Here is a 12,455-nt window from a genome sequence, read left to right as displayed (position 1 = left end):
GCTTTGAACATTATTCGTTTTGCTGGAGAATCCATTTCTGTTGGTTACTCGCCATGCCATGTGTGGTCTGTTCTCTGTGGGCATGCCTTAAACTCCTACTCTTCATCTTTGCAAGACAGCCCACATCGCCTGCTTGATCCCATTCGCTGACTTACATCATAAGGGAAGTAAAACATGCATCTCTGGGGTGAAAAATTGAGGCCGATGACTAATAGTATAGCATTTCATAGTTGAAAAGGAGGAGGTCAGTTCAGGCACGGAGTATATGCAAAAGCATGATTTTTGGCACTGACAAAATGCAGTCATCTTATATGCCAAATTGACTTTATGTCGTGATTTGAGGTATGAAGAATATCCCTTTTTTTAAAAAAATGCGATCATGCTGAGTATATTGATACATTATGCAACAGTCCAAAGGAGTGGTGAAAATTGTTGCTGAACATAGTTCTATGTGCCATGCATACTTTTACCTTGCATCACATTGTTCAGAGTAGGGAGACATTGAACTAGTCAAACAAGAACATAATTGTGCCTTCACACCTGGGACCTGACTAAACATGCTCCCATGAATATATATAAAGGTCTCAAAAATTAAATATTGCCGAATGAGACTGAGCAGTCACAAACAGTTAATTCTACCCAGCTGAGTAAGTAGTTGCTCTACTGCAAACTGCATTTCTAAATATTAACTGGATTTGAAGATCTAGTTTGGTGGAGGTACAGACATTGAAGTAAAAGTACGTTAACTCTTCTTGCTGTCCAAACAACTAGAAACAAGTAATACTGGCAAATGCAATATTATGTTCAGCAATGAAAAATATTTGCAAAAGCTAAGCACCGATTATCAAACAATTGATGTTGTCATATCGTGGTATAAGAGGAATATACTGGCTAATTTTGGTCATGGGACCACAATTTCAAGCAGTGATTTGCTCAAGGACTGTTTTCAGAGTATATGGTGGGAGTGAGATCGAAACCAAAGTTGCTATTTTCTGCCAAGACCAAACTAAGACAAGTGCTGGACTTAGAAATTGTCTATATATTTTGCAGATTTCTTTCGTAATTCCATACTGCAACCAAACATTAGAATATTTCTTTATTTGTAATTTTTAATGAGCTTGGAAAGCAATCTAATATTTTCCCAAAAAAGCATGGACTATAACTGTTCCTCAACTCAACACTGCCTGTAACAGCAATTCATGAATTTTCAATTTTAAAACATCACCAGACTATAGCAAGCCCAGAAAAAAAATTGCTTGATCCTCATTTTGTCCTTTGATTGATGCTCTTCTGTATCACCAAGTCTAATCTGGAATAATTCAACTACAGTGCTCAGTGATTGGAAATAGAAAACAAGAAATTCAATTTGGCTGTAATAAACCTTAAAAAAAAAAATCAGCCTATAAACTGCATTGGCAAGAAACCACCAGCAACGCTTACTGACGGATTACTATGGCAGCATTGATTTTTTTACACTTGTTCAAAGCCAGATTTTTTATTGAATCATATACAGCAATCAATTCTTAATGCAATTACCTGCTATAATGCACAAATACTTTGTTACAATGGTACTTTCCTAATTACAGCCATAATTAATTTTAGATACTAGTGGAACAATAAACCATCTAGCTATCAACGTAAGCAACACTAGAATGTGCTAAACCTAAATCTAAACCTGAAAGAGGAGGCCAGTTCAACATTATTGTCAGATAAAGGCAAAATACTGTGGACACTGGAAATCTGAAACAAAAACAGAAAATGCTGGAAAAACTCAGCAGGTCTAGCAGCATCTGTGGAGAGAGAAACAGAGTTAACGTTTCAAGTCCGTATGACCCCCCCCACCCCGCTCTTTCCTGCCCCACAGAACCTATTTCTTCCTACCTTGACTCTGTTCTCTCTCCCCTTGTCCAGTCTTTTCCCACCTACATCCATGATTTTTCTGATGCCCTACGTCATATCAACAGTTTTCAGTTCCCTGGCTCTAACTGCTTCCTCTGCACCATGGACATCCAATCCCTCTATACCTCCAGCCCCCACCAGGATGATCTGAGGGCTCTCCACTTCATCCTTGAACAGAGGCCTGAACAATCTCCACCAAAGTCATTGTCAATTCTGATTCCAGAACTCCTCTACCTTTCATCATTTGATCCCAGTTAGAGAACACTATCTAGAACTTCATTGATGTTTGCTTCAGGCAACAATCACAGCTCTTTTCTCCACCCTTCCAAATATTCTGATTGGACCCTGCTAGTTATACAAATATTTCATATCCTCCTTGCATGTTGATGGAGACCATGTGCTTTATTTGTTTTTCCATCCCAAAATATTTGAGGACCAGTGATCTAAGACCAACATTTTTGAAGAAAGTTAAACTACTATCCATTTTAATCCTCTATTATCTACAAACACTAGTTTTCTTCAAGTTTAGTAATGAGCCATTATTACTGTCATTATGAGCAGTTAAGTGATGTACCCTATATAACAGATACATCTGGTACATGTGCAGTGTACTTTTCTCAGGTGATTTTGCACTAACAGGATTGATACTGACTCTGATGGGAATCACAGTGGAGGTTATGAAGAATGTATTTCACCCATAAATCATATAGTGACTTTGGCTGTTGTTCAAAATATATGCATCTGAAGGAAAAAAAAACTTCAAAGAAGTTTTCATTTGCTGCTATATTTAAGAAAAGCTAGTTTGTAGGAATTTATCCATTGAAGGAGTGATACCCTGAAAGTAGAAGGTGGTCATTTTGGCCACAACTCTGCACCTCAGCAAACAAGATCTTCAGATTCCTACTAGGGAGTCTGAATAGATACTCCTAGAACAGAAAACATTTGCTGCTACTCAAAGCAATCTGGCAAGCATGTTGTCTAGAAAGCTCATCTGATTCATTAATCTGTCTACACTGAGTGCACATTGTGCAGGTAAATCATATTAACAATGTGCAATAAAAATATTACTGGAAATACTTAGGCCAGGTAGCATCTGTGGAGAGAAACAGAGTTGACATTTCAGGTCCATGACCCTTCATCAGAAAAGTTTCATTATTATTTTGAATGAATATTATAAATGAATTCAACACTTACCAGCAGCTATATTAAAGGAAGCTTGAATAACGTTTGGGATTGAAAAGGAAACCCTAATTTTTGAAACAGGTTCTGCATAACAATATCAATGTTCTCTAGATTGGCTAATAAAACACATTTTTACAATTAATTTTTTGGTACTCTTTTTGACCTGATGAGCTTTCATTGGTTCAAAGCAATGTGTGGCACAAAAACTTTGTCATTCCCCCTTTCTTGGGGAAATGCCATTTGCAAGTAGGAACTGGTGTTGAATATTTTTTGTGGCAGTTCATATAATTTACATTTATATGAAGTAAAATAGCACGGAAAATTCCACTTCCAGTTTCTTTTTGTATTTTTGTACCTTGGTGAATATTGAAATATCCTTGCATTTATGAGGTTATTTAAAAATGAAAGGATATTTTTGTTGACGGTTGGAAGGAAAAGTGTAGAGATTTTGGTCTAAAAACCAACATATTCAGGTTTCAAACTGAATTTCTGTGCTCAAATATTGTATGGTTTTATTTGCAGTGTTATTAGTGGGAGAAGGGACATTGTGGTTGGAAGCATGGTAATGCGTCAAGGGATGAAAGGATGACTGGGATCCTGGAATATAGCATGTGATTTGGAAAAACTAGGCTTTTGAAATTGAGTTTTAGAAACTTAGCAACGATGTGTACCCTTGGCATATCCAGCGTCCTACTTTAGAGAGAACATAATGGTAATCATGCTCCACCAGGAATTCATGGCCAGTTATAAATATTTCTGTAATTTCAGAAATATTGGCCAGGATTTTCTGGTCCCACCCAACGCAGGGCTGAAATTTCTGCCCGAAGTCAACGGACCTTTGGCTGGTTCCTCAAATTTTCTGTCCCACCCGCGATGATTCCTGCCTGGGCAGGACCGGAAAATCTCGGCCAACAGAACCCTGTGTGCTTTTGGGAAATGTTTTCCTTAGTTCTTGAGAGGAATCAGTTTTGATACTATGTCAGGGACAAACTTATAGAAACCTGCTTGTATATCATCATCCGAGATTTTCTGAATAAATTCTGTTCCACCCACAATATATGCTCCATGTTTCGTAGTGACAGGAAATTGGGAGAATTTTTTTCTTTTCCTTCCATGGGAGCCTTTGCATCCTTCTCACTCACTCCATAAGGCTCAAGTTGGAAATTTGTGTAACACAATATAAAAGTACCTGTTTTATAATGTTATAGATTGTTGACAAAGTGTGTTGGTTTATGTGGTGAAATGTGCCAAACATCCCATAAACCAGAATGAAGTTAGCATAATTGAAGCAGATAGGAACATAGGAGCTGGAGAAGGCCATTCAGCCCTTTGAGCCTGCTCTTTCATTCAACATCATGGCTGATCATCCACTTCAGTGCCTTTTTCCTCATACGATCCCTGTATCCCTTTATGTCATTGGTATTTAGAAGTTTGTCAATCTCTGCTTTAAACATACTCAATGAGCTTCCACAGCCCTCTGGGGTAGAGAATTCCAAAGATTCACAATCCTCTGAGTAAAAAAAAATTCTCATCGCAGACCTATTTTGAAATTGTGTTCCCTAGTATATTTGGTCCCCACATCCAAATCACTGATATTGCGAACAGCTGGGTCCAAGTACTGATCCTTGTGGTACCCCACTTGTCACAGTCTGCCAATGCAAAAATGACCCATTTATTCTTACTCTGTTTACTGCCTGTTAGCCATCCTTAATCCATGCCAGTATATTACCTCCTATCCCATATGCTTTAATTTTGCTAACCAACCTCCTGTGGGGGATTTTATCGAAAGCCTTATCAAAGTACACTTGTGCCCACTGACTCCCCTTTATCTATTTTGTTAGTAACATCCTCAAAAACTCCAACAGGTTTGTTAAACATGATTTCCCATTCATAAATCCCTGTTGACCATGTCCAATCAGATCATTATTAACTAAGTGTCCATTTAGCACATCCTTTATAACATATTCCAGCATTTTCCTTACTGCTGATGTACAGCTAACAGGTCTGTAGTTCCCTCTTTTCTCTCTCTCTCCCTCCTTAAATAGTGGGGTGACATTTTCTACCTTCCAAGCTTCAGGGGACCGTTCCAGAATCGATAGAATTTTGGAAGATGATCACCAATGCATCTACTATCTCCATAGCTACCTCTTTCATAATCTGCTTTAGAACAGAAGAAAAAAAGAGTCAAAATAACCTATTATATTATGCTATTCAAAATGCCAACAATTTCAATGATCTCGCACCCCAGTAATATTATCTGCTTTATCAACTGTAAGCATAAAAATGACCTCATCCATTACAAAACATCCTACAAACTTCAGATTATAGCTTTAATATGATGTATTAATAACTGACTTAAAGGAGCAGTTCCAGTTTTCAACTAGCTTGTGAAGATACGTTGGCTTATTTGAGGACGTGGGAAGATTAAGGAATATTGATCAGCCTCTCAAGGAACAGCTGCAAGATTTGCTTGAACTTAAGTTCAGAACAGTGAAAGAACCTGCACATGTAAACATTCCAACTGACAGAAAAGAGTGATGCATCATGCTCAACAAAACCAGTCCAAGTGCTTATCTATTTTTTCCCACAATTTTAAAAAGAGCTGTGGAAAAAACTATAAGTGCACATTTGACCAGATTCAAAGCTACCTTACCTGTATTGTATAACTTCCAGTTTCAACAGCAACTTGGATTTATATAGCTTCTTTAACATAACAGGAGAATTATAAAAACATAATATGACACCCTGCCATGCAAGGAGATATTAGCTCAGATGCCCAAAAGCTTGGTCAAAGAGGAAAGTTTTAAGGAGTGCCTTAAAAGAGAAAGGTGAGGTGGAAAGGAGGATATTCCAGAGCTTAGGGCCTAGGCAACTGAAGGAAGTGGCTGCAACTGGTAGAGTGATTAAAGTCGAGGATGGTCAAGTGGGCCAGAATTAGAGGAGTGCAGGTATCTCGGAGGGTTATGGTGCTAAAGGTGATCACAGAGGTGAAGCTGTGGGGGGATTTGAAAACAAGGGTGAGACTTCTTTTAATCAAGACCTAGATTCAGTGTAGGTCAGCAAGCAATAAGAGTGATGTGCGAACAGGACTTGGTGAGAATTTTAGAACATAAATGCTGCAGTTGTCCTCATATGCTTATCAAAGCTGTATCCCAATAAATGAATTGCTTTAGTGATATTAATAAGTATGTTTGAGGGATGGTTTAATGCTGCTGGTGGACAATGTTGAGTGGAGATGATCCATTAGATAAATAATACTGAGGTGGATCCCAAACATTAAGAAAAGCAAACAGCTATAAAATAGACCACTTCATGCTCTCTCAATCCCTTTGCCACTAAATTGATAATTGTCTGAATTCTGTCACTGGTCTCTATGGTAGTTGATATTGTAAATGGTGCTCTTTCCTTAGTTACTATTTCTCCACACCACCCACCCTTCCCCACCATCCTCCTTCAGAAGCAGTCATCACCACTTCGTCCTTTCAAAGGAACACCTAAATGCCCTGAACATGTTGTCACCTCCCAAATCTGTGCCCATCTTTCCTGCAGCTCCATGTTTGAATTCTATAAACATGTATCTGCTTCTGTCATAGCACTGAAATGACCGTAATTAAACATAAATTACATCCTCTGTAATTGCTAAGCATAATCTGTCCTTATCCTTTTTGACTGCAGTTTCTGACATGGCTGACCACACCATCTTTCTCCTATACTTTTCCTCTCCTTTATTGTACAGCTGTTAGGAAGACCAATCCCATTGAATGGGGCTGTCACCACAAACTGTACCCTTGCCACTGATTTCATCGCCATCTCTAGCTACTATCTCAGGTTGAGCCTGACTGTTTGTGACCTTGACTTGCTTTTTGACCTCAAACTGAGCTTGCAACCCTGTATCATTTCCCCTAACTTCCTCCTCCATAGTAATGCCCATCTCCATCTGCCTTAGTCCATCTACTGCCACAATCTTCATTTATGATTTTGTCATCTCCAGATCAACTATTCCAATGCCCTCCTGACCAGCTCCCCATCTTTCATACTCCATAAGCTTCAGCTCATTTGGAATTTTGCTACTCATATCCCACCCTGCTAAGGTTCATGCTTTACCATTCTACTTGCTGATCTACAGGCCCCTAACAACTCGGACTTAATACTCTCATCCTCTTGTCAAGATCCCTTCACAGCATCACCCGTCTGTATTTCCGTAACTTTCTTCAGCCTGACAACTCTTTGAGAACTCACTACTCTTTAAGCTGTAGCATCTTGTGAATTCCCCACTTCCTTCATCCGATAATTGGCAACAGTGCTTTTATCTGTCAAGGCTCCAATTTGGCATTGCCAACTCCCCCCCCCCCACCCCACCCCCGGTCAGAAATTTTCACCTCTCTCCTTCTCTGATGTTCCTTAAAATCTATTTTTTTTCACAACTTTTTGTGACTCCTCTTAATATCTCTTTTTCTTTCTGGAAGTTTTTCTTTGGTTATGCTTCTGTGAGGTGCTTTGGGAGATTTTTCTATATTAAAGATGCAACATAAATGCAAGCTGTTATTGGATACAAAAGTTATAACCAAACCAGTATCTACTTTCAATCATTCAGCATGCACTAACAGAGTTAAAATGGATGAAAGTGACCAAATTGCACATCCAATTTTATCACTTAATGAAAGCTTACTATTAGAGGTGAGTTGATGACCACCAATGGGACATAATCCAGCTCACCAGAATTAATACCTCTATTTTTAATATTGATTGCATATTATGACTTTGATTGAGGTAATATCTTGATTGTTTCTACAAATTTGTGTTAGTGTAAAGTGCATGAGTTGGTTTTGCAATTTATTGAGTACAGTAGATTTAAAGTAGCATGAACAATTATTCAAATATTTAAGAAAAATAAAATAGTTTTGCCATCAAGCAGTTTAAATGCATTATAACTTCTTGTCTTCATGATAAAATAAGTAACAGTGCCTGCAGTTCTAGACATTGATAGCCTGGAATTTCTAATCGGAATAGTGGTGAATGTTGAGAGGCTCTCTGCTGTTGAGCATTGTGACCCAGAGGAAGTCCCGAAGTACACAAATGTGCAGTACTTCAAACTTCCAATGGGTAGACAGACCCATGGATGCTTCTGACATTGCATGGAATTGGGCTACATGCCCAGAAATTTACACCAGAATGCATGGGACCAGGGTGGGAAGTGTTTTACAGTGGAATTGGGAAGGCCTATTTCTTATACAAAATGTACTTAAAGCAAACTTGCAGAGAAATAACAGCCCCCCGCAAAATCCCCACCCTGCAATCACAAACCCCTACCCATCAGAGTTACGTTCAGTAGTATAAACACTGGAATGAATCCAGGAGCCCATAAATCACTGTATAAATAATTTAATCCACTTGAAACTACTTCAAAACACACACAATTAAAAACAAACATATAATAGCAACTTAAAGTTTAAAAGATTAGAAATTGTTACTTATTTCATAAGGCTACACTTACAATACTGTAAAATGTACTTTACCATTTATTTCATTTTGAGTACTTTAATTCATTTCAAGACTGTTCCCTGTTCAGTTACATTAAATTAAAAGTAACTCAAAGGCAATTCAGAGTTTTTGAAATGTTAAAAATAGTTTCTTAAAAAGTTTAAGAACTTAAAAACTATCACCACAACACTGCAAGGGTATTCCTTCCACTGCTGATGTCAAAGGGGGCATGCCCTTGGGTCTTCTGTGCTTTGCCACTACTCCTTGTAGCTCTCTCTGCGGATGACTGCATCCTTTAGCCAGGACAGGAAGTCACTAAAACTGCGGCACAAAAAGGTATGTTAAATCACAGTCAGCCGGGTACACTCACTGCTGACCAGAAGACCTGGCCCATTATCTTGGTGTGCTTCAAAGATCTTCTGCTGGCCTCATTTCTCATAGAATGCTTACTTGAAAACTATTCCTTTAGTACTTCTCTTAGTAAGTTTCTGAATGTGTACACAATTTTTCTCAGTGCATTTATACCATGTTTAACTATTTAAAGCACGCAAAACATTTGTAATTCAAGTACCAATAAGGGTACTGCCTGTTTGTGTAATGCTGATGCATTACCAGTACTGAGAATATACACTATTTTGTTGCTGAATGGAAAACCTGCAAGTTTTTCAAAAGCTCCGAATGATCGGTTGTTATGATTCCCATGGGGATCCTAAACCAAAAGAACCAAATTTAGCGAATGACCCCAAATTGAACAAGATTTCAATTTTTGTAATTTTCACTTTAATGCGAATCAGAATCAATGTAAACAAACATAAATTAATGGGAAAATCATGGTCGGTCCGAACTATAAATTACACATGGGGCAGGATTTTACGTCCTGTGGGTGGGCACATGCTAACCCGATTGGGTGTGAAATAGTGCGCAATGATGTCGGGCAAGCATCCCAATATCATCGCGCGATATTTCTGTCAGCAGGCACGTGTGAGAGTCGGCAGCGTGCCCGCCAACAATTAAAAGGCCTATTAAGGCCATTAATTAAAAGCTATTTTTTTGCTGCCTGCCCAACCTTACAGTTGGCGGGTGGGTGAATCAGCCAGGTGGCCTTTGGATTTTTGAGGAAACCTCAACCACAGACGGGATGAGGTTTCCACAATTAAATAAAAAATAAAAATAAATTTTTGGGCAGAATTTTTATTCTATTTATGTGTTGTGAGTGAGTCCTGTGTCGGGACTTTTTTTCAGATTTTAAAAATCTTTCCTTTTGATTTTAAAATTCTTCAACTCCCTGAGGCAGCTCCCTGCCTTCATGGAGCTTTCAGCGCGTGCTCCCCTGTGCATGTGCAGACTTTTGTGCTCAAACTCCACCCACCTCCAACCCGGCAGCGCTGAGCTTCTCTGCGCACCTTTCATGCTGGCTGGCCGTTAATTGGCCAGCCAGCGTGAAATCGCAGTCGGAGGCCGATCGCGGGTGGCGGACTGCTTCTCAGCTGCTCCCGGGCCCACCTGCCTGACGACCCGAAAATCCTACCCATGGAATAGCTGATGCAGCAAAGATAGACCACACGGATTTTCCAGGCAGTCCACTCCACTTGTGTGGCGCCAGTTTCAGCCACAAAGTTCTTCCCAGCTCGGGTATTCCTCTAGCAGAATTGCAGTCCATTTCCTTCGAGGATTAGCTGATTCTTTGCAGACAGCAGCTTCCGTGTAATCAGGGATCCCCCAATGCAATCTTCTACAATGTTGAAATGAAAAACACAATGGCGCACTCCTTTCTGGCATTGTTGCAACTCTGAGCTCCCATCAGTTGTTGTAGCATGGATCTACCAGAACCCCCTTTTACCTTTGTATGGATAGGCAAATTCTGGGTGTTCAAGCATTCAGAAGTAAAAGAAATAGCAGCAGTCACTAAACGTGCTTCCCAACCCAAATACAGATCTCTGACTCAACTTGCTGACCACCGCCTCTCTTCAGCTCTCTCTGTCACATGGCCTCCTTATTTTATCTTCCTACCTGTTGATACTGTTTCCCGGTCAAGGGTTGCCAGATCACGTGAACGGATATTTCTTATCCAAAAATTATCATTGATCTCCTTACAAGCAATACAGGCTCTTAAAAACCCTTTACATACATTTTTTTAAAATAATTACAGATTCCCCAAACATTTTAAAGTAATTATGAATTTTCCTTACTGTTACTGCTTCTGGATAAAAGGCTGCCACACAGTCCTGGACATTTTAACAATGAGGGGGTTCACTAGGTGCATGAAGCATCAAATTTTAATTTATTTTAATTATTAATGGAACAATTGCTGCATTATGGCTTTGAGTTGACTGTTATTAACATGACTGTCAATTTTTAAAAAAGACAAAATCCAGGATAATGGTTCAGGTTCAATTTGTTCCTTGCCAAGAAGTATTATATTAACGATGTGTATTTGAGGTAATCCATTTAAAATAAAATGTGTGAGCATCATGCATTTTAATGGAATTATTTAAATATTTAAAGCTAAAATACAGACATTCATCTAAAAAAAAATTGGTGACCTCTGAATTTGTAATTTTCGTAGTGAATTTATGAAGTAGCCCAGTGTGTTAAAGAATAACATTTATTGGCAGTTATCGCCTATTACCAGGAATGAGAGATTTTTGGTGTGGATCATAGTTAAAACAGACTCTGTTGCCCTCTCAAGTGAACGTAAACGATCCCATGCCACAATTTGAAAAAGAGCAGCCAAGTTCTTCCTTTTCTCCATGGCCAATATTTATTCCTCAACCAACAACATTCAAACAACTTATCTAATCACATCAGATTGCTGTTTGTGGATGCTTGCTATGTGCAAATTGGCTTCCATATTGGCTGAATTACAGTAGTGACTGAAAAGTATTTAATTGGCTGCAAAACAACTTTGAAATATCCTGAAGTCTGATGCTAGTCTTTTTTTCATACATAATTAATCATCGTTAATAAAGTTCAGGCAAATTGAAGCTAGTTTCTTGAGGTTTTCTGTCTTAAATCCTATGGGATGGCTTGAATATTTCCACCCATTTCGTTGTTCTTCCCAGTGCCATTCTCAATGGGAAGCATTAGCGAACACCACAAAATGTGTCACCAGGAAATTACTGCTCATCATCCAGGCAATTTGAAGGGAAATCCCACGTTCTATTTAACTAGATTGTCACCCTCAAGCAAGAAACCAATGCTGAAGCAATGGATATGGAAAGTAAATGCATACGGTTGTGTGAAACTTGCTAAGCTCTTGTTGGAACAAACATTTTGCAAAATCTTTGTAAATAGTTTGATCCATCCCAGAGATCTTCACTATCTAAAACAAACTTGTCTGTGTGAGGATGTGATTTTACATATTTTTAAAGCAAAAATGAATGAACCGCTTCAAGCATTTCCCAGTAAAAGAAAACCAAAAATAAATACACACAATCATTTCAAGGACCATTGTGATTGACATCACGAACCATTGGTAATAAACAATGGCATTGTATGGCCATAACGGTACAAAATGAGACTATTTGGCCCATCGAGTCCATGCCGGCTCTCTGTAGAGCAATCCTGTCAGTCCCATTCCCCTACCCTATCTCCGTAAACCTCTAAGTACCCTTCCCCTCCCTTGGAAATCATTAATCGTCTGCATTACCAACATCCTTGAAGGCAGTGAGTTCCGGGTCGTTATCAGTTGCTACTTATACAATCCACACTGTATCTCTTGCTGAAAATCTTAAAGCTGTGTCACTTAATCCTTGCACAATCATAAAGCATGCACTGGCTTCCAGGGTGAACTGCCACACTTGCCAGGACAGGGCATAATCCCGCAAGTTATATATTATTAACAACATGCTCTAAACATCTGACCTAACCAGCTGATGTAGAGGGAAACTTGA

At 38.9% G+C, this 12,455-nt stretch overlaps 1 protein-coding gene across 1 annotated transcript in view; it reads left to right on the top strand.

Moving 5' to 3' along the window:
* ctnnbl1 (catenin, beta like 1) overlaps positions 1-12,455 on the top strand; it is a 197,079-nt gene that overhangs the window by 121,547 nt on the left and 63,077 nt on the right. The gene's annotated exons all lie outside the window — the stretch shown is intronic.

Source organism: Cetorhinus maximus, chromosome 13, assembly GCF_964194155.1.
Source record: "Cetorhinus maximus chromosome 13, sCetMax3.hap1.1, whole genome shotgun sequence".
Taxonomy (NCBI): domain Eukaryota; kingdom Metazoa; phylum Chordata; class Chondrichthyes; order Lamniformes; family Cetorhinidae; genus Cetorhinus; species Cetorhinus maximus.
This window is presented reverse-complemented; position numbering and strand designations above follow the sequence as displayed.